Here is a 12,043-nt window from a genome sequence, read left to right on the forward strand (position 1 = left end):
AAGTCCTGGAGAGGGCATTTCTGGGTTAACCAAATGAAAACAGAAGGTACAAATTAAAGAATAGGGCCCTCTCCACCCTTGATCTGTTCATTTGATTTTCAGATGGAAAAAATAAATAACGAACCAGTTCACAAGAAGGAAGAGAACTACACTCCAGAGAGGAATCTTTTAGACACGATTGGGGGGGGGGGGAACTAATGATACAATTGGCTACATATTTGAGGGAATTAAATGACAGAACCCGGAGGAAAACTTTACGGGTTAGAAACAAATCAAAATATCAAATTATAACTGGACAGTGAAACCTCCAGTCAGACATCTCTAACTGGACATTAGCTGATGGGTGATCTGCGGTCTCCATGGAGTATGTACTACGCGGTGGAATTATTAAAGGTCTCGGCAGATAGCAGCGACTGACGAGGAACCCCAATATGATAAATGACAATAGTTTAAGAATTTTTGTAGCTTGATACCACGGCGGGAAAATTGTTACCAATGCAGCAAAACAATATTGCATTGAAGAGCTGTAATCGTTATTAAAAAAAAATGTCATGTAAATTGATAGGGACTGTTATATATATATATATGATAAGGGGGGTATGTGTGTCGTTAAAGAACTTGATCCGCATTTCTAAACTGTGTGAATGTTCTAATAGAGGGGTAGTTTAGTGTGTTTTCTTGATTTAACTATATAGTACATTACAAATAATATTGATGTTGTTTATATGCCATATTTAGTATGTAATAACTATTGGTCCCAAAGCCAAGAAGGGATGTTTCGATATTGTACCTTATTTCTGGTATTTAAATTGTGATAACAGTTGAAAATATGTAAAGTTGTAGCACACAGTCTATTTGTGTGGTTAGGTAATGAATAATGTGTTAAGATAAGATTTTTTTACTATGTATGTAACAATAGGGAGAATTTGGTTGAAAAAGAGACGGTTCAATGTGGTTTTGCAAATGCTGTAACGGAAAGTATACACTTTAATGTTGTAAGGGAAATGATGACAGATTTAAGGGATTCGAAGGAAATTTGTCAGAAAGATATTCTCTCATGTAAACCAGAGGTTGGCAGACTTACATGATTCACGACAATGTTAGACATTAATGGGGAAGTTAGGAATACAAGCAGGATCAATTGAACCTTTTAAATTAATGAAACAAGGGGATCAGTGGGTGGTACATGATATCACAATTACCCCATTCCAATCAGAAATGGAAAACAATTTGGACGACAGAAAAATGGGACACGTAACAGCCAGTGATGGATAAAAGATCTGTTTGGTTACTGATGAACTGAGTTGTGTGCTGTTTCTAAGGGACATGAGGAAGCTTATACGGTGCTGCTATCCCAAGGAAGTAAAATGCTTTGGAGGTAGTGGAACACACGGAAAGCAATTGTGTTACCTTCCTGAGCGGCTATGGCTATGGTTCATGGTAATTGGACTGGATCGGAAAACAAGACTCTTATCGACACTGGTCTGAGATATGCATACAAATGACAAAGATAGGGGATATAGGTTAGTTATAACAATTGGATGGGGGGGGGGGGACAAATAAACCAAATTATAGATATGTTTCAAATGTCAAGACGGGGTTCTGGAAAATACAGAAAAGGTGTCATTTGAAACATTGAAGTCTGGCAATATCTGGTCTGAGAGGGTACAGGGAAAGAATAAACATTTTAAATAAGACACTTTCCCTGCCCTTGGCGCCTGTCTGTCTCCCGCCCCAGCGCTCAGGCCCTCCCCCACCATGCCCCTTTAAGCCCCGTAGCCCAACATGCCCCTTTAAGCCCCGTAGCCCATTCCCTATCGGAGGTCCCGATTTTTCCCGCCAAAAAAGTATCAAGTGCGGGCTCCTCCTTCCCCCCACCCACGAGGCAGTAGAATCAGGAGAGCAGAACGCGAGGGAGCAGCAGCTGGAGAGGTAAGAACGGAGTACAGAGGAAGGAGGACAGAAAACAGAGAACCAGCATCAGGAGAGAAGAGGAGGAGAGAGAGAGAGAGAGAGAGAGAACTCGGTCATGGGAAAGGCAAGGCAAGCAGCCGAGTGTAAACTGTAATAGATCTAAAGAAGGCTAGGATTAAAGTTAAAATGTTAAGGTGGGTCTGAAGGTCCCCACAACCAACCAGACAGCATCCAAAATCACTAATCTGTTTACCTTTCTGTAAAGAAAGTGTTTGCAACTTATTAAAAAAAAGTATAATAATAAAATAACAAACTGAAAAAGTGGTTATTAGCTTACTTCGCTTCCTTAATAACGCAGGACCCAGGACATCGATGCTATTAAGGGGTAAGTAGGTAAAATTCTTCGGTGAAGGTATGGGTTATACCGGGGGATAACTTGAAAAGATAGTTTGACCTGAATAGCACCCACTGAAGCCTGCATCGGTGTCAGGGAGTGAGAATCCCTGTTCACCATTTAAAATATCAACCTTTTTGGTTTAGGGGGAATTCTAAGAAGAGTGGTGAATTTTCAAAAACACACCTAACACACTAACAGACGCCTGTCAGTTCTCGCTCGGGGGTTGACAAGATGGCCTCTGCGCCAGACGTTTTCAGGTTCAAGTTTCACTGCAGAACATAGACCGATAAATAAGGTCTGATACTCCGGTGCAGTGCTGAGCGGGAGCAGCACTTCATGTGATCTGACCTTTCTTTGGAGCTATTGAAGCAACTGAATCATACAACTTACAGTGTTGCAGGAGACATTTGAGCCCAGCGAGGCTGCACCTGCCCTTGGAAAGAGCAACCTTAACAAGCCCACAGCTCCACCTATTTCCGTTACCCTGTAACCGCATCTAAACCTTTGGACACGAAGGGTCAATTTAGCAGTCAATCAACCTATCACGCACTTCGTTTGACTGTGGGAAGAAACCATTGCATGAAGTGGAGAATGATTGACAGCATGCCTTCCAATGTGGTTAAGTGTGAAATGACAATCCTGAAGGACACTTGAGATTTTGCCGTTTTGTCCTGAACAAATAATCATCCCTATCGCAAATTCATACAATCGGGTTACATGCTCTTTATTAAAATGTTCTAATGTCCGTGAAAGATCGCAATTCACATATTGACTGCTGGGTTCCCACATTGGAACAACAACTAATTTTAAAATACATTTTTAGCTGCAAAGAGTGTGAAACCTGCTGATCATCATTAACGCGATATCCAAATGTTTTTTCATGAGTATGGAGACACGAGGCAAGCAGAAGAATTGATCCCATCTGGTTGCGAAACAAACATTTAATGGTCTGGATAATGCACTCATATAGACGGAAGAAGGTTAGAATTGTCTTCTGCACGAATTGGCGCTCCGATGAATGTTGTCTGTAATTTATTGGACCAACTTTGAGTTTGGAGTCACAACAACATTTTAGCAACGTTAGAAACTGGTGGTAGTCGGTGAAGGAGCGACGCAACTTACAAGAATACATTTATAAACTTTCTGCAATGGATAGACGATTGGAAAATGAAATATGACATACATAACGAACATACATGTGTGCTTTGTGAGAAAAGGCACAATGTCATGTATTCGGTGAAGAATAATCTAAATTACATAGTTCATTAAGTGATTGGGAACTCAAAGATAGAAAAATAATCCGACGAAAAGTAAAAAGGTAAACTAACACAAAATAAACACAAACGTTCATTGCTGACACATGGAAAACAGAAAATTCTGGACTAAGTCACTGATGCGACAGGATTCTTGTGGATACAAACAAATCCGTAACATTGACACCATGTGATAATTCATGCCGGACCTGCTAAAGTTGCCTGATATTTTCTGATTTTCTGCATCCGCAGTATTTTAGTTTTATCAAAGTTATTTCTAGATAGGTATGATTGAAATGTTAAAGAGTTAAGTTGAAAGTCAATCGAAATTTGGTTTGATGGATTGGAGTAGATTGTTGGCTCTGAACAGTATATTATTAACGTGCAAGTACAGTTCAGGAGAGGGCTGAACACAATGTAGAACAGTGTGAACAGTATTGAGGCTTATGCTTATTCAGGACGACTGAACAGTAAGGAAACAAAATGATCACATTCGGCCCATTTTGGTTCTTTCCTGGTCCTTTGCCCACGGGTCCCACGATCTGATCCCACGCCTGGTGTATTTACCGTTTCTGAAATTAAAACAAATGTGAATTATTGTGTCAGGGGAAGATGTTCTGTATCATTAACCCAGCATCTACGCAGGCGTCACGGATTACGTGTTATACTACTTCCTCCACTTGGATATGTGACACATTAATTATCCTAACGGACTGAACTGTTCGATGGCAGAAGTGACATTTGTTGTTCATCTGAAGAACACAAATAACAGACCAGGAACCAGGAAGCTTTTAAGGAGAGGGATGAACTGAAGGAACTCAGTATTGGTAAGGAAGTGGAGATGTACAATTGCTGCCCTTGAAGGCGCATAAATCTTCTGACTTGATAATATACATTCCAGGGTACTTATGGACATGGCGCTATATATAGTGGATGCATGTTTCGTCATCTTTTGTGATATTTGCACTTTGTAATTAATTGCTGGAGGATAGCTCATGTAACCCCACTATCCAGGAACGGAGGTAGATTGAAACTGGAAATGATAGATCAGTACACCCGATGTCAGTAGTGGGAACAATTCTAGAGTTATTATGAAATTCCAAATAGCAGACCACATGCAATACAACTATAGAATCGGACAGAATCAGCACGGATTTACGAAAAAGAAATAACGCTTGTACAATCGACTTGAATTATTTGACTATATAACTAGTAGAGTTGATAAGGTGGGCAATGCGTCTGGTTTACTTGGACTTTCATGATGATTCCGACAATGTTCCTCATAAGATTATTAGCAGATAATATTGAAGCGCAAGCGATTAGGGTAAGTATTGCGATGGATGCAAAAGTGTTTGGCAGACAAGAAGAAGAGTATGAATAAACACAATTTTTCCGAATGGCAGGCATGTCCAGTGAGGTATCGCAGGTATCGGAGCTGGGATCAAGCTGTTCACAATATATATATATTAATGATTTAGATGTGAATACGAGAATGCATTATGCCAGCTTTGTATATGACACAGACTGGGTGAGAAGGTGAGCAATAAGGACACAACGATGTTTCTGTGTGATGTGGCCGAGCTGAGTGGGACAATGCACGGTAGATGAATTGTTACGTGCATAAATGTGAGGTCTGCAGCAAAAATAAGACGGCAGATTATTACCTGATTGCCTATAAATTGAGAGAGTGTTATTCAATGATACGCGGATGTCTTCTCACAAGTCACAGAAGCGAATCCTGCATCCGCATGATGTAGAAAAGAAGTCAATTGATTTGCTAGCCATGAAAGTGAGAGGGCTCGAGGAGAAGAACAGGTTTTCTTGCTGCAATTATAAAATGCCTTAATGAGAACAAAGCAGAAAATCTATGTAGAGATTATGTCTCCTTATCTGAGGGGGGCTTATATTTTGCTTTAAAGGGCGTGCAACAAATATTTACCACCTGGATTCTTGCAGTACTGGCGTTGACATATGGGGAAAGTTTGAGTCCTAACACGATCTGTTTATCAGTTCCTTACAGTGGAGACTGTTTACAGAGAGCTTAACAGTAAATGGAGGCAATTTAAATTATGTCCTCCTCTAAACAATGTCTATTTATGCAGCTCCCTGTAATGTCTTTTGAAACTGCGCCCGCCGGGAAATAGTCAATATAAACTGTGCCCTAATGTAAACAGTATGTTTAAGGGCACTCCCTCCACGACAATATATTTGAACAGTGCCCTCGAGTAAATATTTTAACCGTCTTTTTTGTAAACACTCTACTTAAGCAGCTCACCAGTGAAATATTTTTAAACAGTGCCCTGCACTAAATAGAGTCTACTTAAAACGAGTCATATTTTAGTCAGTCTGTTTTTGTAACTCGCTATTGTGAAGTCGATTTAAACAGTGCCCTGCAATAAATAGTGGCTATTTAAAACAGGTCCTACTGCAAACAGTCTATTTTTCAGCTCCCTGTTGTGGTCTATTTAAAGAGAGCATAACAGTAAATAGAGCCTATTAAAACAGCGTCCTCCTGTATCCAAAGTCTGTTTAAGCAGCTCCCTATTGTGAATTCTATTGAAACTGTGCCCGACGGTAAATAGAGTCTCTTTAATACGCGTCCAACTGCAAACAGTATGTTTAATCAGCTCAGAGTAGTGAAGTAGTGAAATATATTTAAACAGTGATCTACAGTAAACACCAGAGGAAGGAGCAGCGCTCCGAAAACTCGTGTTTGAAACAGACCTGTTGGACTTTAACCTGGTGTTGTAAGACTTCTTACAGTCTATTTACACCGTGTCCTGTTGCAAACAGACTATTTAAGCAACTCCCGATAGTGAAATATATTTGAAATTAAATGAAACTCGCTTATTGTCACGAGTAGGCTTCAAATGATGTTACTGTCAAAAGCCCCTAGTCGCCACATTCCAGCGCCTGTCCGGGGAGGCTGGTACGGAATCCAACCGTGCTGCTGGCCTGCTTGGTCTGCTTTAAAAGCCAGCGATTTAGCTCACTGAGATTGCCCGGCAATAAATAGTCTATTTAATCCGTGTCCTATTTTAAACAGTCTATTTTAGAATCTCCCGGTAGTGAAGTATATTTAAATAGTGCCCCACGGTAAATATAGTCAATTTATTAGCACCCTATAGTGGAGTCGATTTAAAGAGAGTTTAACAGCATATCGTCTGTTTAAACCGTGTCCGCCTGCGAACGGTCTATTTAAGCAGCTCCCTTTACTGAAGCATATTGAAACTTTCCCCGCCGGTATATAGTCTCTTTAACAGTATCCTGCTGCAAAAAAAATGGAAGCACCTCCCAATGGTAAAATGTATTTAAACAGAGTCCTCCAGTAAATAGAGTCTATTTCAAAAGTTTCCTCCTGGAAACAATATATTTAAGCAGATCCCGATAGTCAAATCTATTTAAACAGTTCCCTGCAGTAAACAGAGTTCATTTACACCGTGTACTATTGTAAGCAGCCTATTTTAGCATCAGTATATAGTGAAGTCTATTGATACTGTGCTCTAGAGTTAATAATTTCTATTTAAACCGTATCCGACTGCAAACAAAGTCTATGTGTGCTGCTCCCTAAATTGAAACCTAGTTATAGTGTTCCATAAATAGAGTCCATTTAAACCATGTCTTACCATTATACGTCTATTTAAGATACTCCCTGTAGTGACGTTCCATCAGTGAGCCAAGCGGGGGCTGCAGCTGCGCAGTTCCTCATTAGTAGAGTGATTAGTATCCCCGACTGCCAAGCGCGAATCATGTCGACGTGGGGTACAATAGTTTCTGAAGATTGGGGGACCAGGGGACAGCCTCTACGGGACGGATCTGCATGTAGGAACAATGACGTTCAGTACACTAACAGGCTGACTTCATTTCCTGCTACTTCGGTAAATTGAAAAGGTTATTGAAGCAAAAATGAACAGAAGTGAAATTCAGGACACACGGTTAAGAAGGATCCACTATGCCCCACTATACAACACTATTCTTGGATGGAAGATTGTGCGTGTTGCGAGATGATCCTGTACTTCAAATTATTACATTCTGCGTACAGTTTTTGCATTCTTGTCGCGTTTGGAAAACCGTTATTGAATATCACAGCATGCAGGTCAGCTGCATCGGCGATTCTGTTCCTGCCGAGCAGTCGTGAGTTACTGCCCGATCCTCCTTGATCGTCTCATTGTTCACGACTTGGCTGTGGTGACCTTTGAAGAAATGTGTTTGAATTGTGTCGTTTTTGCGAATGAAGATCGTGTGCGACAAATGGCGCACGTTGAAGGTTGCATTTGAACTTCTATACGGACAAGTGTGGAAAATGAAAACGATATGTGCCCTGTTCGCTGACCGACAGAGTGCAGCACAATATTGGTGTGGGCGGATTGAAAGAGATGTTTCAAGGACGCCCCGTCGAGTGCATCTCTTGGGCGATGTGCCTTGGCGGATTTGACAGCTGATGTGCCACTTTTGAAAAGGATTGCCGTTTTCATCCAGGAGAGGGACAAACTCCCCGTAGGGGAATTGAAACCCGGTCTCTCGCGTGACAGGCGGGGATACTAACCACTATACTAACGAGGAACTGCGTAAAGTTGGGCCCGCCTGGCTCACTGAGGCTTGCTTCGCTCTAAAATGACTCGATTTTCTGCAGTTTCTTGCTTTTCCTGTGAAATCAGTAATTGCTGTGGCAACTACATACCGTGTTAAATGTCGATCGAGGTTAACTTTGGAAGACAGAATGCAGAACACCCAAACTCTTCCGTGTGTGTTGAGCTGTAAGTATTGATGCGGTTGTTCACTTCAGACCCTGACATCTGCAAGTCGGCTCATGTTTCAATTGTTGTTGAAATGCCCGCTTTGGACTTGGGTGAGCACAGTAAGAATTCTTACAACACCAGGTTAAAGTCCAACAGGTTTGTTTCAAAGACTAGTTTTCGGAGCACTGCTTCTTTCTCAGGTGAATGCTGATTCCTCAGATTCACCTGAGAAAGGAGAAATGCTCCGAAAGCTCGTGTTTGTAACAAACCTGTTGGACATTAACGTGGTGTTTGTTATACTTGCTACATGGCTCAATCGCCATCGCTTCACAGGAATATTGAGGAGATCTGTTCCAGAGGCACGAGATGCAGCAGAAAATATTTTCGAAATTGCACTTGGCACCATTAAAAAACGATATCAATTAACCAGTTGTCTAACCAGGGCCACTATTTAAAATATCAGCAACGAACATTATGCATCAGACTTCTGTGCAAACCAGGGGATGCGCATCCTTGCTTTTCCCAGCAAACACATTGAATTAAACGTTTTTGTTCAATAACAGGACACAAGGTAAAGAGCGGTGGGACACGCAGGTTCCAAATTCACGATTCATGTCGACGTTGGGTACAATAGTTCCTGAAGATTGGGGGACCAGGGGGCAGCCTCTACGGGTCCGGTCTGCATGTATTAACAATGACGTTTAGTACACTAACAGGCTGATTTCATTTCATGCTACTTCGGTAAATTGAAAAGGTTATTGAAGCAAAAATAAACAGATGTGAAATTCAGGATACTCGGTTAAGAAGGATCCACTATGCCTCACTAGACAACACTATTCTTGGATGGAAGATTTTGCGTGTTGCGATATGGTCCGGTACTTCAAATTATTACATTTTGCGTTCAGTTTTTGCATTTTTGTCGCGTTTGGAAGACCGTTATTGAATATCACAGCATGCAGGTCAGCTGCATCGGCGATTCTGTTCCTGACGAGCAGTCGTGAGTTACTGGCCGATCCTCCTTGATTGTCTCATTGTTCACCACTTAACTGTGGTGACCTTTGAAGAAATGTGTTTGAATTGTGTCGTTTTTGCGAATGAAGATCGTGTGCGACAAATGGCGCACGTTGAAGGTTGCATTTGAACTTCTATACGGACAAGTGTGGAAAATGAAAACGATATGTGCCCTGTTCGCTGATCGACCGAGTGCAGCACAATATTGGCGTGGGCGGATTTAAAGAGATGTTTCAAGGACGCCCCGTCGAGTGCATCTCTTGGGCGATGTGCCTTGGCGGATTTGACAGCCGATGAGCCACTTTTGAAAAGGATTGCCGTTTTCATGCAGGAGAGGTACAAACTCCCAGTCGGAAAATTGAACCCCAGTCTCCCGCGTGACAGGCGGGGATACTACCCACTATACTAACGAGGAACTGCGTAAAGGCTGGCCCCGCCTGGCTCAGTGAGGCTTGCTTCCCTCTAAAATGACTCGATTTTCTGTGGTTTCTTGCTTTTCCTGTGAAATCAGTAATTGCTCTGGCAACTACAAACCGTGTTAAATGACGATCCAGGTTAACTTTGGAAGACAGAATGCAGAACACCCAAACACTTCCGTGTGTGTTGAGCTGTAAGAATTGATGCGATTGTTCACTTCAGACCCTGACATCTGCAAGTCGGCTCATGGTTCAATTGTTGTGGAACTGCCCACTTTGGACTTGGGTGAGTGCAGTAAGAATTCTTACAACACCAGGTTAAAGTCCAACAGGTTTGTTTCAAACACTAGTTTTCGGAGCACTGCTCCTACCTCAGGTGAATGCCGATTCCTCTGATTCACCTGAGGAAGGAGAAATGCTCCGAAAGCTCGTGTTTGAAACAGACCAGTTGGACATTAACGTGGTGTTTGTTATACTTGCTACATGGCTCAATCGCCATCGTTTCACAGGAATATTGAGGAGATCTGTTCCAGAGGCATGAGATGCAGCGGAAAATATTTTCGAAATTGCACTTGGCACCATAAAAAAACGATATCAATTAACCAGTTGTCTAACCAGGGCCACTATTTAAAATGTCAGCAACGATAATTATGCATCAGACTTTTGTGCAAACGAGGGGATGCGCATCCTTGCTTTTCCCTGCAAACACATTGAATTAAACGTTTTTGTTCAATAACAGGACACAAGGTAAAGAGCGGTGGGATAGGCAGGATCCAAATTCACGAATCATGTCGCCGTTGGGTACAATAGTTCCTGAAGATTGGGGGACCAGGGGACAGCCTCTACGGGTCCGGTCTGCATGTAGGAACAATGACGTTCAGTACACTAACAGGCTGATTTCATTTCCTGCTACTTCGGTAAATTGAAAAGGTTATTGAAGCAAAAATGAACAGAACTGAAATTCAGGATACACGGTTAAGAAGGATCCACTATGCCTCACTATACAACACTATTCTTGGATGGAAGGTTTTGCGTGTTGCGAGATGATCCGGTACTTCAAATTATTACATTCTGCGTAGAGGTTTTGCATTTTTGTCGCGTTTGGAAGACCGTTATTGAATATCACAGCATGCAGGTCAGCTGCATCGGCGATTCTGTTCCTGACGAGCAGTCGTGAGTTACTGGCCGATCCTCCTTGATTGTCTCATTGTTCACCACTTAACTGTGGTGACCTTTGAAGAAATGTGTTTGAATTGTGTCGTTTTTGCGAATGAAGATCGTGTGCGACAAATGGCGCACGTTGAAGTTTGCATTTGAACTTCTATACGGACAAGTGTGGAAAATGAAAACGATATGTGCCCTGTTCGCTGATCGAACGAGTGCAGCACAATATTGGCGTGGGCGGATTTAAAGAGATGTTTCAAGGACGCCCCGTCGAGTGCACCTCTTGGGCGATGTGCCTTGGCGGATTTGACAGCCGATGAGCCACTTTTGAAAAGGATTGCCGTTTTCATCCAGGAGAGGTACAAACTCCCCGTCGGGGAATTGAACCCCGGTCTCCCGCGTGACAGGCGGGGATACTAACCACTATACTAACGAGGAACTGCGTAAAGGCTGGCCCCGCCTGGCTCACTGAGGCTTGCTTCCCTCTAAAATGACTCGATTTTCTGCAGTTCCTTGCTTTTCCTGTGAAATCAGTAATTGCTGTGGCAACTACATACCGTGTTAAATGACGATCCAGGTTAACTTTGGAAGACAGAATGCAGAACACCCAAACACTTTCGTGGGTGTTGAGCTGTAAGATTTGATGCGGTTGTTCACATCAGACCCTGACATCTGCAAGTCGGCTCATTGTTCAATTGTTGTGGAACTGCCCGCTTTGGAATTGGGTGAGCACAGTAAGAATTCTTACAACACCAGGTTAAAGTCCAACAGGTTTGTTTCAAACACTAGTTTTCGGAGCACTGCTCCTACCTCAGGTGAATGCTGATTCCTCTGATTCACCTGAGGATGGAGAAATGCTCCGAAAGCTCGTCTTTGAAACAGACCTGTTGGACATTAACGTCGTGTTTGTTATACTTGCTACATGGCTCAATCGCCATCGCTTCACAGGAATATTGAGGAGATCTGTTCCAGAGGCATGAGATGCAGCGGAAAATATTTTCGAAAATGCACTTGGCACCATAAAAAACGATATCAATTAACCAGTTGTCTAACCAGGGCCACTATTTAAAATGTCAGCAACGAACATTATACATCAGACTTTTGTGCAAACCAGGGGATGCGCATCCTTGCTTTTCCCAGCAAAAACAT

At 42.2% G+C, this 12,043-nt stretch overlaps 1 non-coding gene across 1 annotated transcript; it reads right to left on the reverse strand.

The window, feature by feature from the left end:
- Positions 1 to 11,260: 11,260 nt before the first annotated feature.
- On the reverse strand, positions 11,261 to 11,332 carry trnad-guc. The gene has a single exon. It is a non-coding gene; the product is annotated as a tRNA-Asp (tRNA).
- Between the last annotated feature and the right edge of the window lie 711 nt (positions 11,333 to 12,043).

This window comes from Scyliorhinus canicula, chromosome 30, assembly GCF_902713615.1.
Source record: "Scyliorhinus canicula chromosome 30, sScyCan1.1, whole genome shotgun sequence".
Classification (NCBI taxonomy): domain Eukaryota; kingdom Metazoa; phylum Chordata; class Chondrichthyes; order Carcharhiniformes; family Scyliorhinidae; genus Scyliorhinus; species Scyliorhinus canicula.